This window comes from Cynocephalus volans, chromosome 3 (assembly GCF_027409185.1).
Source record: "Cynocephalus volans isolate mCynVol1 chromosome 3, mCynVol1.pri, whole genome shotgun sequence".
Classification (NCBI taxonomy): Eukaryota; Metazoa; Chordata; class Mammalia; order Dermoptera; family Cynocephalidae; genus Cynocephalus; species Cynocephalus volans.
Genome location: NC_084462.1, coordinates 82676854 through 82701902, shown reverse-complemented (window position 1 = coordinate 82701902; position 25049 = coordinate 82676854). Strand labels below are relative to the sequence as shown.

The 25049-nt window shown below is 38.0% G+C and overlaps 1 protein-coding gene across 1 annotated transcript in view; it reads right to left on the bottom strand.

The window, feature by feature from the left end:
* Positions 1-23319: 23319 nt before the first annotated feature.
* The window catches only part of MNS1 (meiosis specific nuclear structural 1), a 131871-nt gene continuing 130141 nt past the window's right edge, over positions 23320-25049 (bottom strand). Inside the window, exon 11 of the mRNA XM_063089080.1 lies at positions 23320-23409. The gene's annotated coding sequence lies outside the window, so the exon portion shown is untranslated. The remainder of the gene's footprint in view (positions 23410-25049) is intronic.

Here is a 25049-nt window from a genome sequence, read left to right as displayed (position 1 = left end):
TCCAGGACAAGCGGATGTGATTACTGATATCCCAGATTTCCCAAGCATTATAATTTAGCTGACCTGGTCAGGGCAGGTTCTTTTGATTATCATTAAATATGTGGTAGGTGGTTCATGTCAAAACAGCACTAGGTATATAGTATGAAGCCAGGATCACCTGCTTAAGGAGGTATGTCAGGCTGAACAGAACCAAAACTCTATCTACCACGTCCTCTCTAAAATCTTGTATGATCTTGTAATTAACAGTTCTTTCTAAGCCCACATAGACATTTTATTGCACTCTCTATTCAATTGTAAGCTTCTTTAGAGCAAGATTTTTTTGTTATGCTTCTATATTAGTCAGCTCAGATTGCCATAACAAAATACCGTAGACTGGGTGGCTTATACAACAGAAATCCATTTCCTCACAGTTCTGGAGGCTGGGAAGCCCAAGATCCATGTTCCAGACAATTTGGTTCCTGGCTCAGGCCTCCAACCTCACGCTCTCCTCCTCCAGCCCCATGCCATGTCCTGCTACATTTGATAGGGGCATGTGGCCTATGTTTGAATAGCAGAAACTCCCAATGTTCCAGAAAGAAGAAGGCCAAAAGGACAAGAGTCTTGCCTTCAGTGCCCAGGAGTGGAAACTTCAGTGCCCAGGAGTGGAAACTGGCTTAGTTTTGTGTTTGTTTCTGTGTGGGTGGGAAAGTTGATACAAAAGAGCCAGCTTGGACAAGCCATGTAGGTATAAGAAGGAAGGGAGAATTAGTGATGCACCATGTGTATGACCTTTAGTGCATGATGAGTCCACCCACTTAGACTCCTGGAATCTGATCAATCAATCTTTTTAGGAGGAAGGAGAGAGTTGAGAGAAGGAAGGCTTCCTTAGGAGGCCCTCTTCCAAGCTGCCTAAAGGGCTCAAACAATGTTGTATCTGTTATTTACTTTTTGTCTTAGGTGTAATCCTGAATGAACATAACATGCCTTTCCTCCTCAGGAGTTTGTTGCATAAACTTAGGAATGATAAACATGGACACCTTCCTAGAAATACAATGCCATAAAATCAGAGTTGGAAGGAACCTTAGATAACGTCTAATGAAATCCAGTGCTCTCATTCATGTCTTGAGATAAGGAACCTCAGGTCCAGAGAAGCTAAATGATTTTCACAAGGGCATTCAGATACTTAATGGCAGGAACAAGTGTGAGGTTTATGGTAGCAGATGCAGAACTGATTACAAGTCACTATTTTATTACAAGTAAGAGCCATATAAACTAATCACACCCTAGCTCACCTGGTACATAAATGCAGTACCCAAAAGGAATAAAGTAAACTCAAAGTCAAAAAGAACAGGAGGGTCCTCAAATAGCATTGCAGAACCAGCCTATTTTCTTATACATGACATATCTCTCTCATTTGTATCTCAAATGGTATTTTACTTACATGGTGATAAAACTGCAACACTGTCTCATGGTTATCCTAAGAAATATGTAATTACCAGGGACTTCTGTAATGTATGACATACCTAGACAGAAATCAGCTGTATTAAGAGAGGATTTTGTTAACAATTCTGTTTTTCTGGTTTTCTCGGCTCTGAGTATTGGAATTGTTAAACTCAGGTAGGGCTGGGTTAGCTGGGTTAAGGCTTATGCAACTCAGGATTTTGTGAAACTGAGAGTAGGTTTTGAACTAGCTACTTTTTTTTTTTTTTTATAGCTGCCTGATACGGGGATCCAAACACTTGACCTTGGTGTTGTAACACTGTGCTTTAACTAACTTAGCTAACCAGCAAGCTCCAAGTTAGCTTTTAATATACAAGTATACCAGAACTGAAAACATTATAAAGCAATAGTTCTTAACTTTTTTAGAACTTTCTAAGAATCTGATGAAAATTATGGAAATTTTTATGTACACAAAAAGTTTTAGTTATAATTCAGAAGAGTGACATAGACCCCAGAGTCCATTCCTGGATCCCAAGATAAGAACATCTGACATAAAATTAGTTCTGATATCGGCAGCCTCCTCTACCCTGAAGCAGGCAAGAGATCACTCCTGGGATCCCAGGGCAGTACCTCCCACTCGGAAGCAGGCAAGAGAACATACCAAAAACATTGCTTCTGTTCAGGAGGCTACAGCCACCATCCAGCCATAGCTGCTGCAGAAAAGGCTCAAGGCCACAGCAGAAGCCACAGCCACCGTGCAGGTGGCCTGCCAGACACTCAACTGTATTGACACAAGGCGAGTCACTAGTGCAGAATGGAAAAAGAAGAGGACATCTCTAGCCTCAAAGCCCACTCCAGAGTAATAGAAGAAGCAACTGCTCTTCAGATGATCAGACATCAATGGAGGGTGACTAGAAATATAAAAACCCAAGAAAATGTGACACCACCAAAAGAATTCAGTAATTCTAAAATGCCAGGCCCTATAGAGCAGAAAACCCTCGAAATAAATGACTGAAAAGGGATTCCAAGCCACAATCATAATGTAAATCACTGAGATACAAGAAGACTCAGACAACATAAGGAAACAAGAAAAATAATCCAGGATATGACGGAGGAAATTTACAAAGAGATTAATGCCTTAAAAAAGAATGTAGCAGAACTCATAGAACTGAAAGATTTACTCAGTGAAATAAAAACACAACTGATAGCTTAAGCAGCAGGCTATAAAACAATAAGAAAAAAGAATCTCTGATCTTGAAACAGTCTTTTAGAAAGAATTTAGTGGGAGGACAATAAAATAAAATAAAATAAAAAGAGAGTAAAAAAGAATTTTAAAAAATGAAGAAAATCTAGAAGAGCTGGCAGACAACCTTAAGCACACAAACATTCAAATCATGGGTGTTCCAGAAGGGGAGGAGAAAGGAAAAGGCATGGAAACCTATTCAATGAAATAATAATGGAAAACTTCCCAGGTATAGGGAGAGACATGGGCCTTCAGATCCAGGAGGCTCAAAGATCCCCAAACAGATTCAACCCAAAAAGATCCTCTCCAAGACACATCATAGTCAAACTGGCAAAGCTCAAAGACAAAGAGAGAATCTTAAAAGAAGCAAGAAAAAGCATCAAGTCACCTACAAGGGAGCCCCTATCAAACAGCAGACTTCTCAACAGAAACTCTACAGGCAAGAAGAAAATGGGATGATATATTCAAAATACTAAAAGAAAAAAACTGCCAGCCAAGAATACTATACCCAGCAAGGTTATCCTTCAGAAATGAGGGAAAAATAGTGTATTTTCCAGACAAACAAAAACTATGGGATTTTACCACCACACAACCAGCCCTGCAAGAAATCCTCAAGGAAGTCCTGCATCTAGAATTCAAAAAACAATAATCACTACCACAAATACACAGGAAAGAACAAAACCGCCTGGCAGAACAAAAAAGCAAGTGGGAAAGAGAAAGAAACTAAATCTTACCACCACAAAAAACCATAATGACAATGTAATAATGCCCCTGCTTTATTTCTGATTTTAGTAATTATGATCTCTCTTTTTTTCTTGGTGAGTCTGGATCTTTTTAAAGAATATTTAAAGATTCTTTTAAAAGTTGATCTTTTTAAAGAATCAGCTTTTAGTTTTGTTTTTTACTTCCCTATTTCATATATTTCACTTGTAATCTTTGTTATTTCCTACTTGTATTTGCTTTTGGCTTAGTTTGCTCTTCTTTTTCTATTTTCTTAAGGTAGAAATTCACATCACTCATTTTAGATTTTTCTTGTTTTTAATATGATTGTTTTTCTTATTTTTAATATAATTATTTTTCTTATTTTTAATATAATTGTTTATAAGTACAAATTTTCCTCTAAGCACTGCATGAGCCCTATAAATTTTGCATGCATCCTATAAATTTTGCTATGTTGCACATTCACTTTTTATCACAAAGTACTCTCTAATTTCCCGGTGATTTTTCCTTTTACCCATTGTTTCTTTAGGGCAGTGTTGTTTAATTTCCACACATTTGTGAATTTTCTAAATTTCCTTCTGTTATTGTGGTCAGAGAACATAATTCCTAATATCTTAGTCTTTTTAAATGTATTATGACTTGTTTTGTGGCTAATAATAATAATAATGATTAGTTCCAATATCATCTTTCAGTTCCTCCTTCAGACATTTTTGGCTAAGGGAATTGGTCTCTGTTCTGGTCCAATCTGCATGGCCTTCCTGAATCTCTTTCTTACTTAACTATATTTCTTCTTGGCGATGTCACTGTCTCGTTTCAGGGGGCTTACTCTTTGTCCTTAGTCTCTAAATTTGTGAAAACTCAAATTCCACCCTAAGAACTCCTTTTAGAGTTGTTTCTACTACGAGAGGTATTGCAAAATTCTGGCTGCTTATTTTACTTGTCAATACTAGGAATGACTTTGATCCCTTTCTTTGTCCCCTCTCTTCTGTCTACTTTTTGATGGTTCCATATTCCCTCCAGAGCTGTGGGGGATAGAGAGAGTTCTATGTTGTATATTCATGCTGTATATAACCAGGGTCGCCATGTAATTTATCATCAAAATTGAAACACTTAGGAGTAAAAAAAGTGCTGTTAATAATTAACTTGACAACCAGCATTCTCCTGGCAAACCAGGTCATACAGTCATCCTAGTCTTCAACTGAAGGGTTGCTTTGTTTTCCTTTGCCCCTATCCCTGGACATATATCTCCCTAAAGGATCTTGAAGGAGCAGCTGGAACTAGGAAATAAAGTGGCCTCCAAGGTGAAGGCACAGCTAGAACCCAGTGTAGCCCCTCTAATACATGAGACAAGGCCTATGCCAATTTGTGAATCATCAAACTTTGCAATTGCAACCTTCCAGATGTGTTAACATCTGGTGTTGGTGCTGCAGCTGTTGCAGGCACAAGAACTAACCTGTGAGCTTTCTTGTTATTCCTACTTTTTATTTTGTACTACTGGGAAATTCAAGTCCACCATGTAATTCATGGATCAGAGTTTCCAGTAGATGTGAATGATTAGCAGATATTAAATGGTCAAACAGGACTACGACAGGGTTGTAGTAAACAGGCTGGAAGTTGGATGTTGACACTTAAACCCTCCTGTTCCAGGGCACACTCAAAACACATATGTGGTAGACCATAGACAGGGTACAGAACATGTAGGTTAAGAAGGAACTGGTGTCTGAGCCAGGAGTACAGATTCAGAATGCAGGACTGAGACAGAAAGACACTGGGAGCTGCAGGAACTTAATAGGCAGCTGGCATTTTGCAGAGATCATGAAAGACAGTAACCTTCAGTAATTCAGTGACAATGATCCAGTGCATAAAAGGAAGTTTGGATATTGGTATATTTTTAAAAAACAATACTGCAACTGGTATTAAGAACATTACATAAAGAGGCAATTTATGAGGGGCAAGAACAGATATTGGAAAGAATATCAGCAGAACCTAGCAAAATAGGAGAGGAGGAGTCTGAGCAAAGTCAGACCAGGATAGAAATTATTCTTCTAACCCCCCAGCTAAGGTTTTGCCCTGAGAACCTATATCACATTCCCATAAAAGCTCATGATTAGTTTATTAAATGAAGGTATGCTTAAGTTAACACTCTTTCAGTCAAGCTCAACTAATTACTTTGCTATCTTCAAGTTCTGATTCGAATGATGCCTGCAGAGACTAGGACTGGCTGGACCTCAAATAATGGATATAATCAAAATTCTAGGGCCTAATCACTATAGCAATAGAGAACAGATCCCGTGGTCACCAGGGGTTGGGAAAAGAGGCGACCACAAAGGGGCTGCATTAGGAAATTTGGGGGGTGATAGATGGAACTGCTTTATATCTTGATTATGTGGGTTGATAAACGACTATAGGCATATGTCAAAATTTGTGAAAGTGCACATCACAAAGAGTGAATTTTACTATTTGTAAATTTAAAAAATAAATAAATATTAAAGAGATAAAAGAATCCAGGGCCTGCATGGGCAAAAGTAGGTAAGCATCTCTCCTCCCTACTCTCCATGCCCCTCTTGCCCCTCATAAATTGTTGCCTTTATCAATCCTTCTGATGGATACAAAGATATGTCTATCTTTCCACATGTAAGTTTGCTGCAGACCCAATGAGACAATAAGGAACAGAACATGGAAGTATATAACTTGCAAAAATTCCCTTATACAGCAGTAAGTAAAAGCTTGAGCACTGGTATTTCTCTGTGTTCAGGCTGATGGTACAAGAAAGAGGACAGGTATGGAGGTCGAGGAAGGTGACATATGAGCAGAGACCCGAATGGAGTGAGGGGGTGAACGATGTCAAACTCTCAGGAAGAAGGTTCCAAACATAGGGAACAGCAAATGCAAAAGGGGCGGGCCTGAGCTTTAGGCTCGGGGATCAGCAAGAATGCCAGTGTGGACAGAGGTGTAGTAAGACTGGGCAGCAGCCAGGTCATGTGGGTTCTGACAGGCCTTCATAAGAAGAACATTGTAAGTATGGCAGGAAGCCATCAAGAGTAAGTGGGCGATTATCTGGCCTGCTTTGCAGTTTTGAGAGCTTACTCTGGCTGCTATGTAGAGAATAGACATTAGGGGGCAAATATGGGAAGCAAGAAAGCCCTTGCAGTTGTGCAGAAGTGGTGGTAGCTTGGAAGGGTTTAGCATGGAGGGAGAGGGTGAGAGGGAAAGCATTGCTGTGTGGCCCAGTCACACCCCATCTTTACAGCCATTCATTGCAGTGAGATACGTCACATTGTGTTAGGATTCCTTATTCTCCTGGGCATTACAGAGGTGTTGTAGTACATATAGAAATGCTGCTAGGCAACTTGAAGGCCACCTGAAGTTAGAGACTAAGAACTTCTAGAGGCTCCAGTGCACAGACTATATAATTTTCTCTAGCAACGTTCAGAAGCCCAGGTATATGAATGAAGAAGGCAGATGGTTTCATTAATCCTGAGTCAGGGCTTTGCCAGATATGTGTGAGGGATGAACAAAGGGGACAAAAGAATATTACCATAATTGACACTAAGGAGTTAATGTCTTAATTCAGTACATAATGATATCAAGAAATAATATCACATGGTAAACAGAGGACTGTGTGAAGGATGGTAAAAGGATAGTAAAAAGAATGGCAAAGAGAATTGGATAAGGGATGGTAAAGAGAGGATAAAGAGAGGAGAGGGAAAAAGAATATTGTAGGGTGTTACCTAACAACAATAAACAGTGGTGCAACCTCACGTCATTTTAGAAGTAGTCTTTCCTGGAAGCCGTCATCATATTGTTACATGTATGTAATTTACTTTAGACTAGTTCATTATGGACAGTGTGATATATGTGTATAATTTTAATCTGCACCCTAGGAAAGCTAATGCTAATTAATTGAGTTGGATATACACAGATCAGTGGTATGCAAAAAAAAAAAAAAAAAAAAAAGCTCACATTCCACAGGCAGCCTTTCTAATATCATTAATGAACACAGGTTTGTTAGCATGATACATTGGAGATTATTTTTCATAGGTAAAATAAGTAGTATTCAAGAGATGTTGATTGGCTAGGAACATTGTACTGGCTCTTCCACAACTGCATGAACAGGGACAGAGTATAAAAATGCAGTGAACCCATTAGTCTCTACCCTTTGGAATGGTGGTCCATGCTTAGAATTCCAATTAATCCTTTATATAGCCACTTAAGATCGATTTTGTGGCCTGGCTTCAACTGGATGATTAGCTCAGTAATGATGCATCTGCCTTGAGTGATTCTCTCATGCAAACTACTTGCTCCAGTATTTAGAAGAACAGAAATCTGAGGCTTTAGCAAGCTTGTACTACAGGTTGTATGACTGTTTTTATTTCTTCTCACCAAAAGAAATGTGTAAGTGTGGCATAGTTTGAACTTGACTTCATTATAAAATCCACATAATAGATTGTAGGAGGAGGGACCAATAGTCCTCACCTACCTCTAGTCATTGGATGCTTCCATGGGGTGTAATAATCAGGAATAATCAAACTGGCTTACGTCAGTTTGGCGATACAGCATGTGAGACAGCCTTGGTTCTTTGGTAGATGAGTATGTGCTCTCTCCTGTGTAGCACTGAGAACCATCCTTGTAGAAATACAACTGCTAATGCTGGAAGGAAATCATAAAATCATGTAGTGTGCTGCTTCATATTATACATGGAGAAATTAAGGCTCAGAAAGATTAAGCCTCCTTCTCAAGGTTAATGCATCATGAGCAGGTTAATGGTGAAAAAGGGACATGGTCCTGGGTCTTATGACCCATACAAATGGGGCCATATTTTCCAAACCAAAGTATATGATACATGTGATCTAGAAAATCTGATATAATTTATGGGGATGATAGAACAAAGCTGCTAGCAAACACCCCTGTTGCTTTCATTCATTCCAACTGCACCCTACTTACCCCTTTCCCCACTTTTATGATACCATATTTTTCAATCTCCTTTAACCACACTAGGAAACTAGAGGATCCAACAGTATTACACACTGGCTATTTCTTCCCATTTCTGTACTCTCTCATAATGTAGAGTCAAGGAAGAAGTATTGTTTCCTTTTGTTTTAGGACGTATAATGAATTTTTTATTTGTTCAAACTGACCACTTCTTGATGGTCTCTGGCTTACATTTCAGATGTTTCAAATGCTAGACATGAGTATATAAAACAAGACCTATTTCATGGTCTGTCTCCAGCCAGTGTTAATAATGGGAAAATCAAAGTCAACATTTTTGGACCCGAATTTAGTGATTTATCCAGAATCCTAAATCTCTCTCTACCTCTTTATCTTGTGAATGTGCATTTATCTCTTGCACAAGGTGTTACAATGATCCCTTCACTCATGTCAGAAGGTATAGCAGTGAATAGGCAGGTACTTCAAAAAGTGTTCATGGAAAGATTCATATTTTCTTTTAATTCTATTTTTCCATGAACTTATTGAAGTACCCTTGTGTATGGTCCCCTATAATCCGATACTCTAGGTGTCATTAGTAAGAAAGTATAAATAGTATAAATAGTTCCATGGTAGCCAGATAGTTTGATGAAATAGACTCAAGAAATAGAAGCCCTCCAGGGTGAAAGTTATGTCAAAGGTCCTTGGGGCCAGTTGTCCCTGTCAAGGGGTCACCCCGCCTCTGCTTAACCACTGTCACTTGTCACTGACTGAAGTGCTCTTTTCCCAGAAATAGTTTATTTCAATTTTGGGGCAGCTTTAACTGCCTTAAAGTTCTTATTTGAATAGAAATCTTTCTCCTTGTAACTTCCACCCACTAGCCTCTTTTTCTGTTGTTTCTTTGGTGTCATGATGAATACATCCAATTTTTCTTTCACTTGCCAGCCCTTTAGATATTTGAAAGTCATTTTCATTTCCCCATCACAGATTCCAAACAAAAAACTTAGAGTCAAATATCTTTATTGAAGAACACAGAATGAACGCTTAACTGTTCTTCTGATTATAAATGTTTTTATACCTTTAATTTATAAAACATCTGATATAAAATGTTTTAAAACATTTATCAACTTTCTACATAAATTTTTAATTATTTGTCGAAGTACTTGAAAATTACAGATAAGTATCTGAGTTTGAGTATGCAGACTAGGATTTGAGTGCAAACATTATTTGGGAAATGCAGAACAATTGAGGGGAGGAGGGAAATGATATAAGAGAATCCAGCCAACGAAGAGTATGTTCTTAGGCCAGCTATCACAGTGGGGGACTGGAGAGAAATCTCATGGATAAACACCGGGAGATGCTGCAAAATAAATACTTCAGAATTATGCCACCTCAGGGGTGGGCTACTTCCTCAGCATTTTCAGCCTGCTCACAGCAGAGCTGTCTTCCACATTTCTGGAATAAAAAGCTGTCAGCACAGATAGTCATTAGAAGTTGGCTGGAGCACTGGATAGGACACTGAAGCACAGCAGACAATAAGCAGATAATAATTATAATTATTAATGATTAACATTTTAATGTACTTTCACTCAGCATTCTTCACGTGTATTTACCTGAACATAAATTATTCATAAAAATAAAGTCATTCCACAATATTACTTTGCAGGCTGCTTTGTCACTTAATGATACCATGTATCACATCTTTCTATGTCAATAATGTAAATCTACTCATATTGTCACTAATGATGATATAATGTACCATAATTTATTTAGTTTCTTGATTAGACATTTAGATTGGTTCCAGGTTTTTACCATTCTTATGAAAGATGATTATTTCAGTATCATTGGACAATAAATTTATACATGGCTCAGCTGCCACTCAATTGCATGTTTATTATAACATAATGCTTAAAAGACATAAACAATGTGAAAACGAGTACCATGTATTTGAATGCTAATGATTCATCCTTTGTAGTTGAGAAATATTACTTAATATGTATAAGTTTGGATTCAAAGTACCATATGACTGTTTTATAGGATATATCCATTTAGGTTATAGGGATTTGACTTCATGTGTTTCATTTAATACTAATTCCTCAACTTAAAATCCATTTCTTTATATTTATGAAGATTGTTTGGATTTTATCTGAATACCACCAGTCCGGAGCTATCATGGCCTCCCCGTGCACATTTGTATAGTTGGAGTAGTACTTTCTTTTCCTCTCAGGGTACTTGTCGTTTGCTAGTTTATGGCAATGATAAATTATACATCAAATTCCCACAATCTCAACTTGTTTAGTGGATGTGATATGGTCTTAGGTTGAGTTTTCTGGGAAACAGACTCTGAGATGGTACAATAGACTGAATGTTTGTGTCTTTCCAAAATTCATGTTGAAACCCTAATCCCAGTGTGATGGTATTTGGAGGTGGGGCTTTTAGGAAGTAATTAGGTCATGAGGGTGGCACCCTCATGAATGGAATTTCCTTACAAGGAGGGACCATAGAGCTAGCCAGCTCTCTTTCTTCTGCGTGAAGATAACAACGAGAAGTGGCAATCTGCATCCTGGAAGTGGGCCCTCACCAGAATCCGACCATGCTGGCACCTTGATCTCAGACTTCAGCCTCCAGAACTGTGAGAAATAAATTTTTACTGTTTGTAGACCACCCAGTCTATGGCACTTTGTTATAGCAGTCTGAGCTAACTAAGACAGATGGAGATTTGCATGGAGGAGGTTAATGGGAAGTAGTCTCAGAAACATTACCTGTAAGAGAGTGAGGGAAGCAGATGGAGAAGAATTGCAGAGCTGTTGCAATATTAGCTTCAGCTGATGCAACAAGGTTCTTGGAGCTAGGATGGCCCTTCAGACTTGTCCTGAATTGGGGCAAGGGAATTGGGCCTTGCACCAACCAGTCTTTGGTTGTGGGCTGCCCACTGGAGAGAGTGTGCAATCTCGGGCAAGTCATTACTTTTCAGCTGAGAGAAGAAGACTCAGCTGTGAAGTGTAAGCATTCAGTACTCCCAGAAGCTGAGGAAGTACCTCAACTCTTTAGGAGATATTTGAACAAATACATCACAGCATCCTCTATCGTCTACCCTTTGTACCACTTGTATTCACTTGCTTCATGTAATAATTTCACCCCATTTAGGAAAAACTTAACCTGGATTCTGGTTACTCTTTCCTTCCTGGAGAATTTACAAAAAGAAGGTCAGTGGGGAATATTCCGAGTCACACCATTGCATTTGATCCTGAAGCTGTAATTGAAAATTCATCACCCCCCTCCTTTCCCACACATTCTATATCTCCTTCACATTCAACTACCCCTTTTGCCAGCATAGGTGACTTGTCTTATGGGATTATCCAGATTCTTACCCTTGAGGGTCTGAGCTCCTAGTTATCATGTCTATATTGGGCCTGTGGTTGCTGCCTTTGTCCATTTACCATCAAAATTGGCCAGGGGAGTTATCAAGAGACATTCCGGTGAATCAACTAAGTCCTAAATGGTTTTCCCTCTCCCATTGCGTAACAGCAGCCTGCCTCATCCAAGTCAATTATCCTGCCACTGTGGAGATACTTGCCTGCTAGCCTCTTGACACAAGGAATCTGACATGACCAGGTGGCAGCCATAGTTTAAAGTTGAATGAGACTCTTATTACTGTGTCCCTTTTTGGAAACATTTCCCCAATGCAAGCTAGAGCCTCTGTGTCTTCAGAGCATGAATTTTCAGGGGCAGGACTCACAGTGCTACTAAGAAAAGCTATACCCTGAGTTTCCATCTTTGGAAAATAGCGGTATAGCATGGTCATGGATTTAAGATGCCAACCCTATTCTGAAGGATAGTGTTCCATCCTCACAGTGCTGTGCTTTCAAAAGTCTGTACCACCTCTCTATCAGTCTTGCATGTTTTGAGTGGTGCAGTATGTGAAAGGACCAGTGAACCCCATGTTATATGGGCCAACCACCACACCTCATTTGTCAAATAACTCACTTGGTCTGAAACAGTGATCCTTGTATAGTGGTGATGGCTGAGGCACTTTGGGCACTTTTGGCAGGAAATGTAAGCCAACACCTGAAATAGATGAATATTTAACTTGGAGCAGAAGTCTCAGCAAGCCCCAGACCATTGGACTCTTAAAAATGTCACTGATGTGGTAGACTTGAACCTTCATGAGGTTGTCTCCTACACTAGGTGGTGCATGAGTCTTACCAAGGTATTGTTATTTTTCACTCATTAGGTCCAACTAATATGATCTCTTTAATGTCACAGAACAGTGTAATGTTCTAAGTGAAGTCTAAAAGGCCCAGGTGTTTTTGAACTATATTATGACATAGAGTAGGAGAGTTAACTTAGCCTTGGGACAAGAACCTTCATTTATACTGTTGTCCATCCTCTGTAAAGGCCAACTGCTTATGCTTCTCCTATCTGCTAGGTATTGAAAACAACACATTTTCCAGATTTCAAGGCCCATATCACTTACCAGGGCTGTGTTAATTTGCCATAACGAGACCACATCCATTGCAGTAACTGCAATAAAGGTTGCTACTTAGTTGAGTAGGAGATATTATCCACTACCATAGACTGATTGTTTACATCTCCATAAAATTCATATGTTGAAACCTAATCCCCAATGTGATGGTATTAGGAGGTAGGGCCACTGATAGATGATTAGGTCATGATTGCAGAGCCCTCATGAATGAGATTAATGTCCTTACAAAGGAGACTCCAGAGAGCTCCTTCACCTCTTGCACCATGTGAAGACACATTGAGAAGATGGCTGTCTGTAAACCAGGAAGCAAACCCTCACCAGACACCTTCTGGTAGCTTGATCTTGAACCTCCCAGCCTCCAGAACTGTGAGAAATAAACTTCTCACAGTTTGTTGTTTATAAGACACTCAGTCTATGGTATTTTGTTATAGCAGCTCAAATGGTCTAAGACATCCACCTTGTATTTTAGAGGTCAGACTAGACAATTATATGGGGATATGATGGGTACAACCAAGTCTGTATCATTCAAGTCTTTGAGGATGGTACTAATAGCTGCCATTCCCCCTAGAAGCAGTATTGCTTCTGATTTTGCAATCTTCCAAGAATGGGGAGGTCAATTTAAGGGGTTCGTTGGGCCTTTTCAGCTATAGTAGCTCTTCATTCATAGTTCAAGAGACTAATGTGAGGATTCTGCCAATTGCTGAGTATATCCATTCCAATTGTGCATTTAGGTGCCAGGAAGATGACCAAGACTCTATTTATTACCTGACTTCCTCCTTTATTCTAACATGGTTGTCATGATGACACATCATTGGGTACTAGTGTTCAACTCAGACCTTATATCCAACATCATTAAAAAATATATTTCTTTTCCCTAGTTTATGGTTACCTGAAAAAATGACCAGGGTCCTTTTGGGGAAGGACTGGAAAAATCACTATGATACACATTTGCCGTGGTGTTGCAGTGTTCTTCCTCAAATGATCTGGCCTCTCTTTCAGTTGATGGGCTCTAGATTTGAGAACTGCCTCAGGTCTGGAAACTAGGCAAGGGATTATGTCTTTCCTCTGGGACAGCTGACCTCAATCTTTTGCTCATCCAGTAATGTATAGCACTTTCGATTGTATATATTGAACAATACTCTTGTTGGATCCCTACCTATCTTGTTCCTGGACACGTCATGTTCTATTACCCATCTTCATAGATCACTATGGGCCAAAGCTTCCCTGGCTGCTATTCCAACTTTGCTGCCAAAGAGGATAATTATATCTGCTTTGCTTCTGCTCCTTAGATACTATTATTCCAGGATTATTTAATTGATATTAGGGAGCCTAGTTCTGTTACAGAATCTTTTACTGTCAATCCCTTCTTATAGAGAATGGTTACTACTGAGATTCTCCATGCTGCTGCTGCCAACTCTCACCATTGTACTCCTTAGTGCCTTGGTAATTGGAAAGTCCTAAGGGCCCTAACAAGGAACATAATTAATTAGTGTAGTGGATTGAATTTTGCACCCCCCAAAGTCACTGAAGCTTGAATTGTGTCCCCCAAGTTTTATGTATTAGAAACTTGGCCCCCACTGTGACTGTTGGAAGGGTAGGAAATCCTATTATGGCAATTGAAAGGTGGGGCCTTAGGGAGATGATTGGATTGTAGGACCGTGCAGTAGTGAACAGGTTAAAAATGGTGGTCAGGGGCGTGGTTCTGAGGGCTTTAAAAGAAGAGAGAGGAGAGTCTCTCCCTCTCTGCTCTCTCTGCTTCCACCATCTTGCAATGTGAGACCCCTGGGTCACTGTTGCCACCACCAGATGGACTTTGGACTTCCCAGCCTCAGAAACTGTAAACAATAAATTTTGTTTTCTTTATAAATCACTCAGTTCCATGTATTTTGTTATAAGCAACAGAAGCAGACTTATACAGTTAGATATTGAATTTTTCATTTCTTTTGCTTTTTCTAAGCTTCTGAGCCACATCAGCAGCTTATTAGAATTGGACGTCAAGATCCTTGCCAGGGTGTTAAGCCCAATGTCATGGGAGAGTGCCCCTAGATCAACAAACTCTCTCTTATTTTACTTTCTGCTCTGTTCCTGTAATATCACATTTGCAGGATAAACTTCCTGGTTCTTGTCAATGCATGTTATTGAGGTCCTACAAATAATTTGTAGCTCATTTATCTCCTCCCTTAGCAGACCTGAACCTTCTATATCATGTTGATATTTGACCCTAGTTATTAGTCTGGTTGCCAAGACAGAAGTTGGTGAAAGATCCTGAGATGGTCAAACATTGTCTTGTAAGTCACCTGCCTATTTGAAACTTCTGTATATTCTTCCAGCAAAGCAGCACCCATCATCTAACAAGAACAAGTGAGCCATTTCTGCAGGCCTAGATGGTTCAGGCATACCTGGGTTTCAAAGTCTCAAAGTGAGTCTATTCAGAATCCTTAACCCAAGTCTCAGGGTCTCATTCTTCCTATCTCAGGGGCCTGACTTTGGCATAGGGGACTTACTAGGGTTGAGAATACAGTATTTGCTAAAATTCTGCTTCTCTTAAGAATAGATCCTGAGCAGATGAGGGTTTCTTTAAATGCTACTTATGGAAGATTCACACTTAGCTTTGAATTGATGAATAATCCTCCTTAGCTTATCATTTTTTTTTTCACTTTAAAGCATTGATAGTGTTCAGCAACAGCTATGCAATTCCACAATCTTTATAATACTACTTCCCCCATCCTTCTCAAATGACAGAGATATTGCACTAGCCAGTGCATCTCCTTCCAGTCAATGTTTCAGTTAACCACTTGGAAAGCCTTAACAATTTTACTGCTTCAGCATACCAGGAACTATCAATAGTCCACCTATCAGCAGCAATGGGGTACTCATTGACATCTGGCCAGCCAGTGATTCATCCCCTGAATACCATCCTTAAAGTCCACTTCCTGGCCCATACCTCATACCAATATGTCATTTATTGGATTCTGTAGAAGCAGAATCTGACACAGGAATTCAGGTGTAGGTGACTTATGAAAGGAGTACATTTCATGAAAAACACTAAAGAGAGAAAAGGAAGGAAGGAAGGAAGGATGGTAGGGAAGAAGAAACGGCATGATATTCTCATTGGTAAACTGTAACAATTTGAGCAGAAAAATACATAATATTAGTAATTATTATTTAATAAATTGATTTAAAAAGTTGAGTCCATGAAAGGTCATGAGTAGGTAAGAAAAAACAAACAAAAAAGAATTAACGTAAAGTATATAAAAAGGTAATCATAAATACAAAAAGTTGACCTTAATAGGAAATCTTTAATATTAACTTTCAGTACACATGAGAGTTGGTGATGGGCCAAAATGCTGTTGTTTTTAGAGACAGAGGTGAAAAAGATAGTTATTTTTTTAAGTGATGAGCTCATATTGCTCTTCCCAATTTATCACATCATGTGGCTATTCCCAAATGTTCCTATCAAATATGTTTATTTTCTTAATAAGTGAGATTTTCTATTACATTGACATACTTTCAATTTTTTGCTAATCTCTTTGATGAATCCTAGAGTCTGGAATTTTGAAAGTTCAAACATGAACTTTCAACTGAGGTCTAAAATATCACTTCTTCCTATTCACTTGACACTGTGATCAGTTGTTATTTCTCTTGTGGTCCCATGAAAATAATAACTAAAATATGCCAGGAGCTCTCTTAACACTTTATATTCATTACCCTTACATTTCACAATAACCTTCTGAGATAGAGTTGTTACCCCCATTTTTCAGATTTGGAAACAAAGGCTCAGAGAGATTAAGTGAGAAGGTCACACAGCTAGTAAATAATGAGACTGGCTATCTTTGCTTAGTTTAGAAAGTGCAGTCCTGAGATAACTGGTTTTAAAAAGTCAAAACTCAAGAATAATTGTTCTTTCTATGGCTATTTGTTTTACTCACGACTGCAAACTTTCATCTACCCATCTGTAGTAAAGAAAAGAAATCAAAGCAAATATTATGGTTCAGAGCATTTATTACTTAATTAAAAAGAAAAAAAGGAGGTCATGTGTACAGTAGAAAAGTTGGTGGTGTTAGGGAGTGGCAGAAATAAACACACCTAAGCACTGGCCCAGTGCAATGAATTCCTGAACAGACTGTACAGTACGTTTTTATAAAGCCACCATAAAAGAAAATAAGCAAGGGGATACACTGGACTGAAACACAATCCACAAGGGCAAATGTGGTTTTCTTAAGGGAACCATTCAAGAAACTTCCTGTAGCTGTACCCAAAATGGCAGCTCCTAGAGAGAAAATTGAATCTTTCAGCTGCTGTTTCCCAGCAGTTAGTAGGATGTGCATTCCTAATGGGGTAAACTCCCAAGTTACTTAACTCCAAAAACTGTCAGCCAGATGAGAATGAGGGAAAATTAATCATAGCACTCCAGAGAGATTATTTTAATCTTCTCCTAAGGGTGACAATCTATCTTGCAAGGTTCCAGATGCTGTATAATGCTCTAACTTGCCTTTCCAAAAGACTATTGAAACAAGAAAAATAGAATGGCTAGATAGCAGGAGAAAGGAGAAGGGCTATGGGAAGGAAAGCCTATGATTCAAACATTCAAAGAGGTTTATACAAATAAGTTTAAATAATTCATTGATCAGAGAAGAAATTGTCACAGACATTAGAGAATATTTGAACTGATGGTATTGGACATATGACTTAAAATTGTCAGAAGTGGTTAAAGTAGGACCTAGAGAAAATAGATAGCCTTAAGTGCATATACCAGAAAAGAAGAAAGGCTAAACATCATCCCTTAAGCTTCCAAGAAACAATGTTAAAAGGGTAGGAAATTTCAGTTGTGTTATTTTAAAGGTTGGGCCTTTAAGAGGTGACTGGATCATGATGACTCTGTCCTTATGAATAGATTAATCCATTCATGGATTAATGGGTTAATGGTTTAGTGGGTTATCATATTTGCAGAGTGATGGCTTTATAATGAGAGCACATAAAAGAGCTCTTGCCATCTCACCATGTAATACCCTGGTCACTGTGGGACCCTGTATAGAGTTCCTACCCAGAAGAAAGCCCTATCCAGAAGCATCTCCTCGACTGTGGACTTCCCCACCTCTAACACTATATGAAATAAATTTCATTTTCTTATAAATTACCTAGTTTCATGTGTTCTGTTATGAGCAACAGAAACAGACTAATCCTTCCAGCTCAGCTAATGAAGGGGAAATAGTGTCTTTCCCTAACCAACAACAACAACAAAAACCCAAGATCCAAATATTATTAGATCTTGGGGCCAGCCTGTGGCTCACTTGGGAGAGTGTGGTGCTGATAACACCAAGGCCACGGGTTCAGATCCCTATATAGGGATGGCTGGTTAGCTCACAGGGTGAGCGTGGTGCTGACAACACCAAGTCAAGGGTTAAGATCCCCTTACCAGTCACCTTTATAAAAAAAACCAAAAAACAAAAAAACCAAATATTATTGGATCTAAAGAGACAGATAGATCCCAATATAATAGTAATTAGGGACATTAACATGCCTCTCTCAGCATTGGACAGATCATCTAGACAAAAAATCAACAAAGAAACATTGGATTTAAACTGCACTCTAGACCGAATGGACCTTACAGATATTTATAGAACATTTCATCTAACATTGCAGAATACACGTTTTTCTCCTCAGCACATGGAACATTCTGCAGGATAGGCCATATGTTAGGCCACAAATCAAGTCTCAAGAAATTTTGTGTGTGTGTGTCTTTTTTTGTGACCGGCCACACCACGCTCAGCCAGTGAGTGCACCGGCCATTCCTATATAGGATTGGAACCCGCGGCGGGAGCGTCGCTACGCGACCAGCGCTGCACTCTCCCGAGTGCGCCACGGGCTCAGCCCCCAAGTCTCAAGAAATTTTTTAAAATTAAAATCATATCAGTATCTTTTCAGATCACAACACAATAAAACTAGAAATCAGTAACAAGAGAAACTTTGGAAACTGTCCAAGTAAATGGCAGTTAAACAACATGCTCCTAAATGACCAATGGGCCATAGGGGAAACACTCCAGGAAGTAGGAGTGGGTACCAACTTCATGAATAGGGCCCCCAAAGCACAGGCAACTAAAGGAAAAATAAACAAATGGGGTTATATCAAACTAAAAAGCTTCTGCACAGCAAAAGAAACAATTAACAGAGCAAAAAGACAACCAACAGAGTGGGAGAAAATATTTGCAAAATATACATCTCACAAAGGATTAATGTACAGAATATACAAGGAACTCAAGCAACTTTACAGCAAAAAAAACAAATAACCCAATTAAAAAATGGGCAAAGGAGCTGAATAGGCATTTCTCAAAGGAAGATATACAAATGGCCAACAGACACATGAAAAAATGCTCAACCTCACTCAGCATCCAGGAAATGCAAATCAAGACCACTTTGAGATACCAATCTCACTCCAGTTAGGATGGATAATATCTAAAAGACTGAGAATGATAAGTGCTGGAGAGGTTGCAGAGAAAAAGGAATACTCATACACTGTTGGTGGGGCTGCAAAATGGTGCAGACTTTATGGAAAATGGTATGGAGGTTCCTCAAACTATTACAGATAGCTCTACCATATGACCCAGCTATTCCACTGTTGGGAATATACCCAGAGGAATGGAAATCATCATGCTGAAGGGATACCTGTACTCCAATGTTTATTGCAGCACTATTTACAATAGCCGAGAATTGGAACCAGCCCAAATGTCCATCACCAGATGAGCAGATAAGGAAAATGTGGTATATCTATGCAATGGAGTACTACTCTGCTATTAAAAAAAACATGAAATAGTACCATTTGCAAAAACATGGATGGACTTATCAGCACCGCACTCTCCCGAGTGAGCCACAGGCCGGCCCTAAAACATGGATGGACTTAGAGAAAATTATATTAAGTGAGACAAGTCAGGCACAAAGAGAGAAATACCACATGTTCTCACTTATTTGTGGGAGCTAAAAATAAATAAATAAATAAATAAACACACAAACAAATAAAGGGTAAGGAGGGAAGAAGACACAACAATCACAAAAATTCCTTGAACTTTTTAAGTCAAGTGAACAGATATGATGGGGTGGGGGGAAGGGAAGAGGAGGTTGAGAGGAACAGGTAAAGTGGCATGAAAATCAACTACAATGTATACTGAGAAGTAAAATTTGAAAGAAAGGAAAAAATAAAGTTGAAAGATTTTAAATAAACAACCTAACATCACACCTCAGGGAGCTAGAGAAGCAAAAACATTCCACAATTAGTAGATGGTGCAAAATAATAAAGATCAGAGGAGAACTATATGAAGTAGAAACCCCCAAAATGATACAATGGATTGATGAAAAAAAGGTTTTTTTTTTTTTTTTCTTTTTTTTTCAAAAACCATTAGCTATACTAACTGAAAAAAGAGAGAGAAGACCCAAATAAATAAAATCAGAAATCAAAAAGGAAACATTACATGTGATACCTCAGAAACACAAAGAATCATTAGACTTATTATGAACAAGTATGTACCAACAAATTGGAAACCCTATAGAAAATGGATAAATTTCTGGACACATACAACCTGCCAAGACTGAACCAAGAAGAAACAGAAAATCTAAACAGACCAATAACGAGTAATGAGATTGAATCACTAATCAGCAATCTCACAACAAAGAAAAGCTCAGGACTGGATGGCTTCATTGCTGCATTCTATCAAACTTTTCAAGAATTAATAGCAATTCTTCTTAAACTATTCCAAAATTGAAGAAGTGGGAATTATTCCAAACTCATTCTATGAGGCTAGCATCATTCTGATACTAATCTCACACAAGAACACAAGAGAAAAAAAAAAAGAAAACTACAGGCCAATATTCCTGATGAACATACATGTAAAAATTTCCAACAAAATACTAACAAACCAAATCCATCAGCATATTGAAAAGATTATTCACCATGATCAAGTGGGATTTATCCCAGGAATGCAAGGATAGTTCAACATATGCAAATAAATTAAATGTGATGAACCACATCAACAAAATGAAGGCCAAAAACCATGTGATCATCTCAATAGCTACAGAAAAAGAATTTGATAAAATTCAACATCCATTCATGATAAAAACTCTCAAGAAATTAGGTATAGAAGGAAAGTATCTCAACACAATTAAGGCCATATTTGACAAACTCACAGTTAACATCATCCTGAATGGGGAAAAGTTGAAAGCTTTTACTCTAAGAGCAGGAACAAGACAAGGATGCCTACTTTTACTGTTCTTATTTAACATATTACTAGAAGTCCTAGCCAAGGAAATTAGGCAAGAGAGATAAAGGGCATCAAAATTAGAGAAGAGGATGTCGAATTGTCCCTGTTTGCAGATGACATGATCTTATATGTAGAAAAACCTAGAGACTCCACCACAAAACTCTTAGCACTGATAAACAAATTCAGTAGAGTTGCAGGATACAATATCAACATAAAAAAAATCAGTAGCATTTCTATACACCAACAATGAACTAGCTGAAAAAGAAAAAAAGAAAACAATCCCTTTTACGATAGCTACCAAAACCAGAAAATACCTAGAATAAATTTAATCAAGGAGATGAAAATTCTCTACAGTGAAAACTACAAAGCACTGATGAAAGAAATTAAAGAGGACACAAAGAAATGGAAAGACATCTCATGTTCATAAATTGGGAGAATTAATGTTGTCAAAATGACCATAGTACCAAAAGTAATCTACAGAGTCAAGGCAATCCCTATCAAAACACCAATGACATTCTTCACTGAAGTAGATAAAACGATCCTGAAATTTGTATGAAACCACGAAAGACCCCAAATAGCCAAAGCAATTCTGAGCAAGAAGAACAAAGCTGAAGTTATATAACCAGACTTCAAAATATACTACAAAACTATAATAATCAAAATAGCATGGTACTGGCATAAAAACAGATGTATGGCTCAATCGTACAGAATGGAGAACCCAGAAATAAAGCCAGGTATCTATACCCAACTGCTTTTTGACAAATGTGCCAAGAGTATTATTGGGGAAAGGACAGCCTCTTCAATAAATGGTGCTGGGAAACTGGAGGTCCATGTGCAGAAAAAAGAAACTAGACTGATATCTCTCACCATACACCAAAATCGACTCAAAATGGATTAAAGACTGTAATGTAAAACCCAAGACCATGAAACTACTAGAAGGAAGCATAGGGGAATCAGTCGAAGACATTGGTTTAGGCAAAAATTTTATGGAGCTGACTTCCTGTTTGCACAGGAAACAAAAGCAAAAATACACAAATGGGATTATAGCAAACTAAAAGAGCTTCTGCACAGCAAAGGTAACAACCAACAGAGCAAAGAGGCAACTGGCAGAATGGGAAAAATATTTGCAAACTATTCATCCAACAAGAGATTAATACCCAGAATGTACAAGGAGCCTAAACAATTCAACAGCAACAAAACAAATAATCTGAATTAAAAATGAGCAAATGACTAAATAGACATTTCTCAGAAGAAGACATACAAATGGCCACAAGCATAAGAAAAAAATGCTCAACATCACTAACCATCAGGGAAATATAAATCAAAAACACAATGAGATATTGTCTCGCCCCTGTTAGAAAGCCTATTATGAAAAAAGACAAAAAAATAACAAATGTCAGGGATGCACAGAAAAGGGAACTCGTATGTACTGTGGGTGGGAATGTTAATTAGTATAGCCATTATGGAAAACAGTATGGAAATTCCTCCCAAACCAAAAATAGAACTACCATATGATGCAGCAATCCCACTGCTGAGTATTTATCCCAAAACATAAAGGAAATTAGCATGCTGAAGAGATATATGTACTCTTGTGTTTATTACAGTATGATTCATAATACTCAAGATATGGAATCAACCTAGGTGTCCATCCACAGATGAATGGATAAAGAAAATGTAGTGTATATATACACAATGGAATACTACTTGGCCATGAAAAAGAACAAAATCGTCTCACTTGTGACAACATAGATGAGCCTGGAAGACATTATGTTAAGTGAAATATCAGGCACAGAAAGATAATTACTGCATGTTCTCACCCATATGTAAGAGCTTGAAAAAAGTTAAGTTCACAGAAGTAGGGAGTAGAATTGTGGTTTCTAGTGGTTGGGAAGGGGAAGAAGAATGGGGACAGGTTAACTAATAGATATAAAATTACAGCTAGATAGGAAAAGTAAATTATAGTAGTCTACAGTAGTGCTAGACATCTGTAATTAACAATAAATTATTTTATGTTTTCAAATGGCTAGAATAGAGGAGCTCAAATGCTCTCATCACAAAGAAGTGATAAATTTTTGTGATGATGAATATGCTAATTGTTACAACTCTTGCTGTGTAATGGAAACGCAAAAGAGATTACTCAAAGCAAATATCAATGCAATGATAAGCAAGGTGCAGCCCCAAGTCAGTTTTTGCTTCAGTTTTTATTGTAAAGACAAGGAAGTTACAGAAGAAAAACAAATGGTTAATCAATCAGAGTAAGAATATAAAGAAACTGGCTACGTTAACAATTTTCATCCAAGAATGCATGGTTCAAAATAGTTTAAACAATATACCATCAAAGGCGTCGTAAATCTAAACTTTGTGACCTGCAAAAGAAACAATAAGATAATCATTAAAGTGCCTGACTTCTTGAGAAACTCAAAGAAACAGCTTAAAGCAAAATGTGGAACAACCCTCATGTACTAACTAATCTAGCAGAATGTCCTTGGAAATCTTAACTCACATATTTTCCCATCATTTAAATTTTTGTTATGTTAAGGTATATTGCCTTCAGAACAATCCCTGTTCTGTTTCAGTTCTCTTGTCCACATTAAAGGTTTTAGTCCTGTGTAAATTTACTTCTTACAAAATCTTCCAACAAACTCATTATATTAACAGTCAGTATATACAATCCCTTATCTGACCAGTGATTAGGGTTGATTAGATGGGCTCTTGACCCTTATCTGTAGGCTCTTGCCTCCTAGCTAAGGACTTTTGTCCAATTAAGTCCAATTAATTTTTTAGCTAAAAACTCTAAGAATCAAATGAGAATCAAGGGTTCTAACCCTCTACAGCTAATTACCCTGATTTGATCATCGCACATTGTGTACATGTATTTAAATATAACTCTATACCCCATAAATATGTACAATCAATATGTGTCAATTCAATATAAATTTTTTAATAAGAAAAGGGAATAAAGAGGATATATAGACGACCAATAAGCATATTAAAAGATGGTCAGCATCATTTTAAACCACTGGGGAAGTGCAAATTAATACCACAATGAGATACCAGCACACAGCTATCAGAATGGATAAAATAAAAACAGTGACAACATTGATTACTGCAAAGAATGTGAGTAATCTGGATCAATTCTATATTGCTGGTAGGAATGTTAAATTGTAGTCACTCTGAAAAACAGTTTGGCAGTTTCTTAATAAATCAAACGTTCAACTACCATACAAAACAGCAATTGCTCCCCTTGGCGTTAATCCCAGAGAAATGAAGATGTACACATTCACATAAAATCTGTACTTGAGTGTATATAGCAGCTTTTTTTGTAATATCCCCAAACTGAAAACAACCCTAATGTTCTGCATGATTATATATATATATATACTGATGAATGATTCAGTAACCTGTGGTATATTCATACAATGGAACACTATTCAGTAACAAAAAGGAATGAACTGTTGATACACGCAACAATCTGGATGAACTCTGGAGAATTATGCTGAGTGAAAAAGACAATCCCAAAGATTACATACTGCATAATTCCATTTACATAGCATTCTTAAAATGACGAAATTATAGAAAATGAGAACAGATTAATTGTTCCCAGAGGCTTAGGAGGAATCGAGAACGTTAGGAAAGTGAATGTGTCTATAAAAAGCAACATGAGGGATCTGTGTAATGAATGTTTTGTACTTCAACTGTATGTCAATATCCTGATTGTGATATCATATTATAGTTTTACAAGATATCACTATTGGAAGAAACTGAATAAAGGGTACATGGGACCTCTCTGTATTATTCCTTAAAACTGCATGTGAACACAAAACTATCTCGTGGTTTAAAAATTTTAATTTTTTAAGAAGGTGGGAATTAGGACAGCTTACATTGACATCTGTTATGTCATGGAGAGTTTGTGAGGTTACTCTATCCCTGCAAGTGGTTTGGTAGAGACAGGAATTGCTGCATAGTAGGAGTCAGGAGAAATGGAATTCCAGCTGCTGGAGACCCT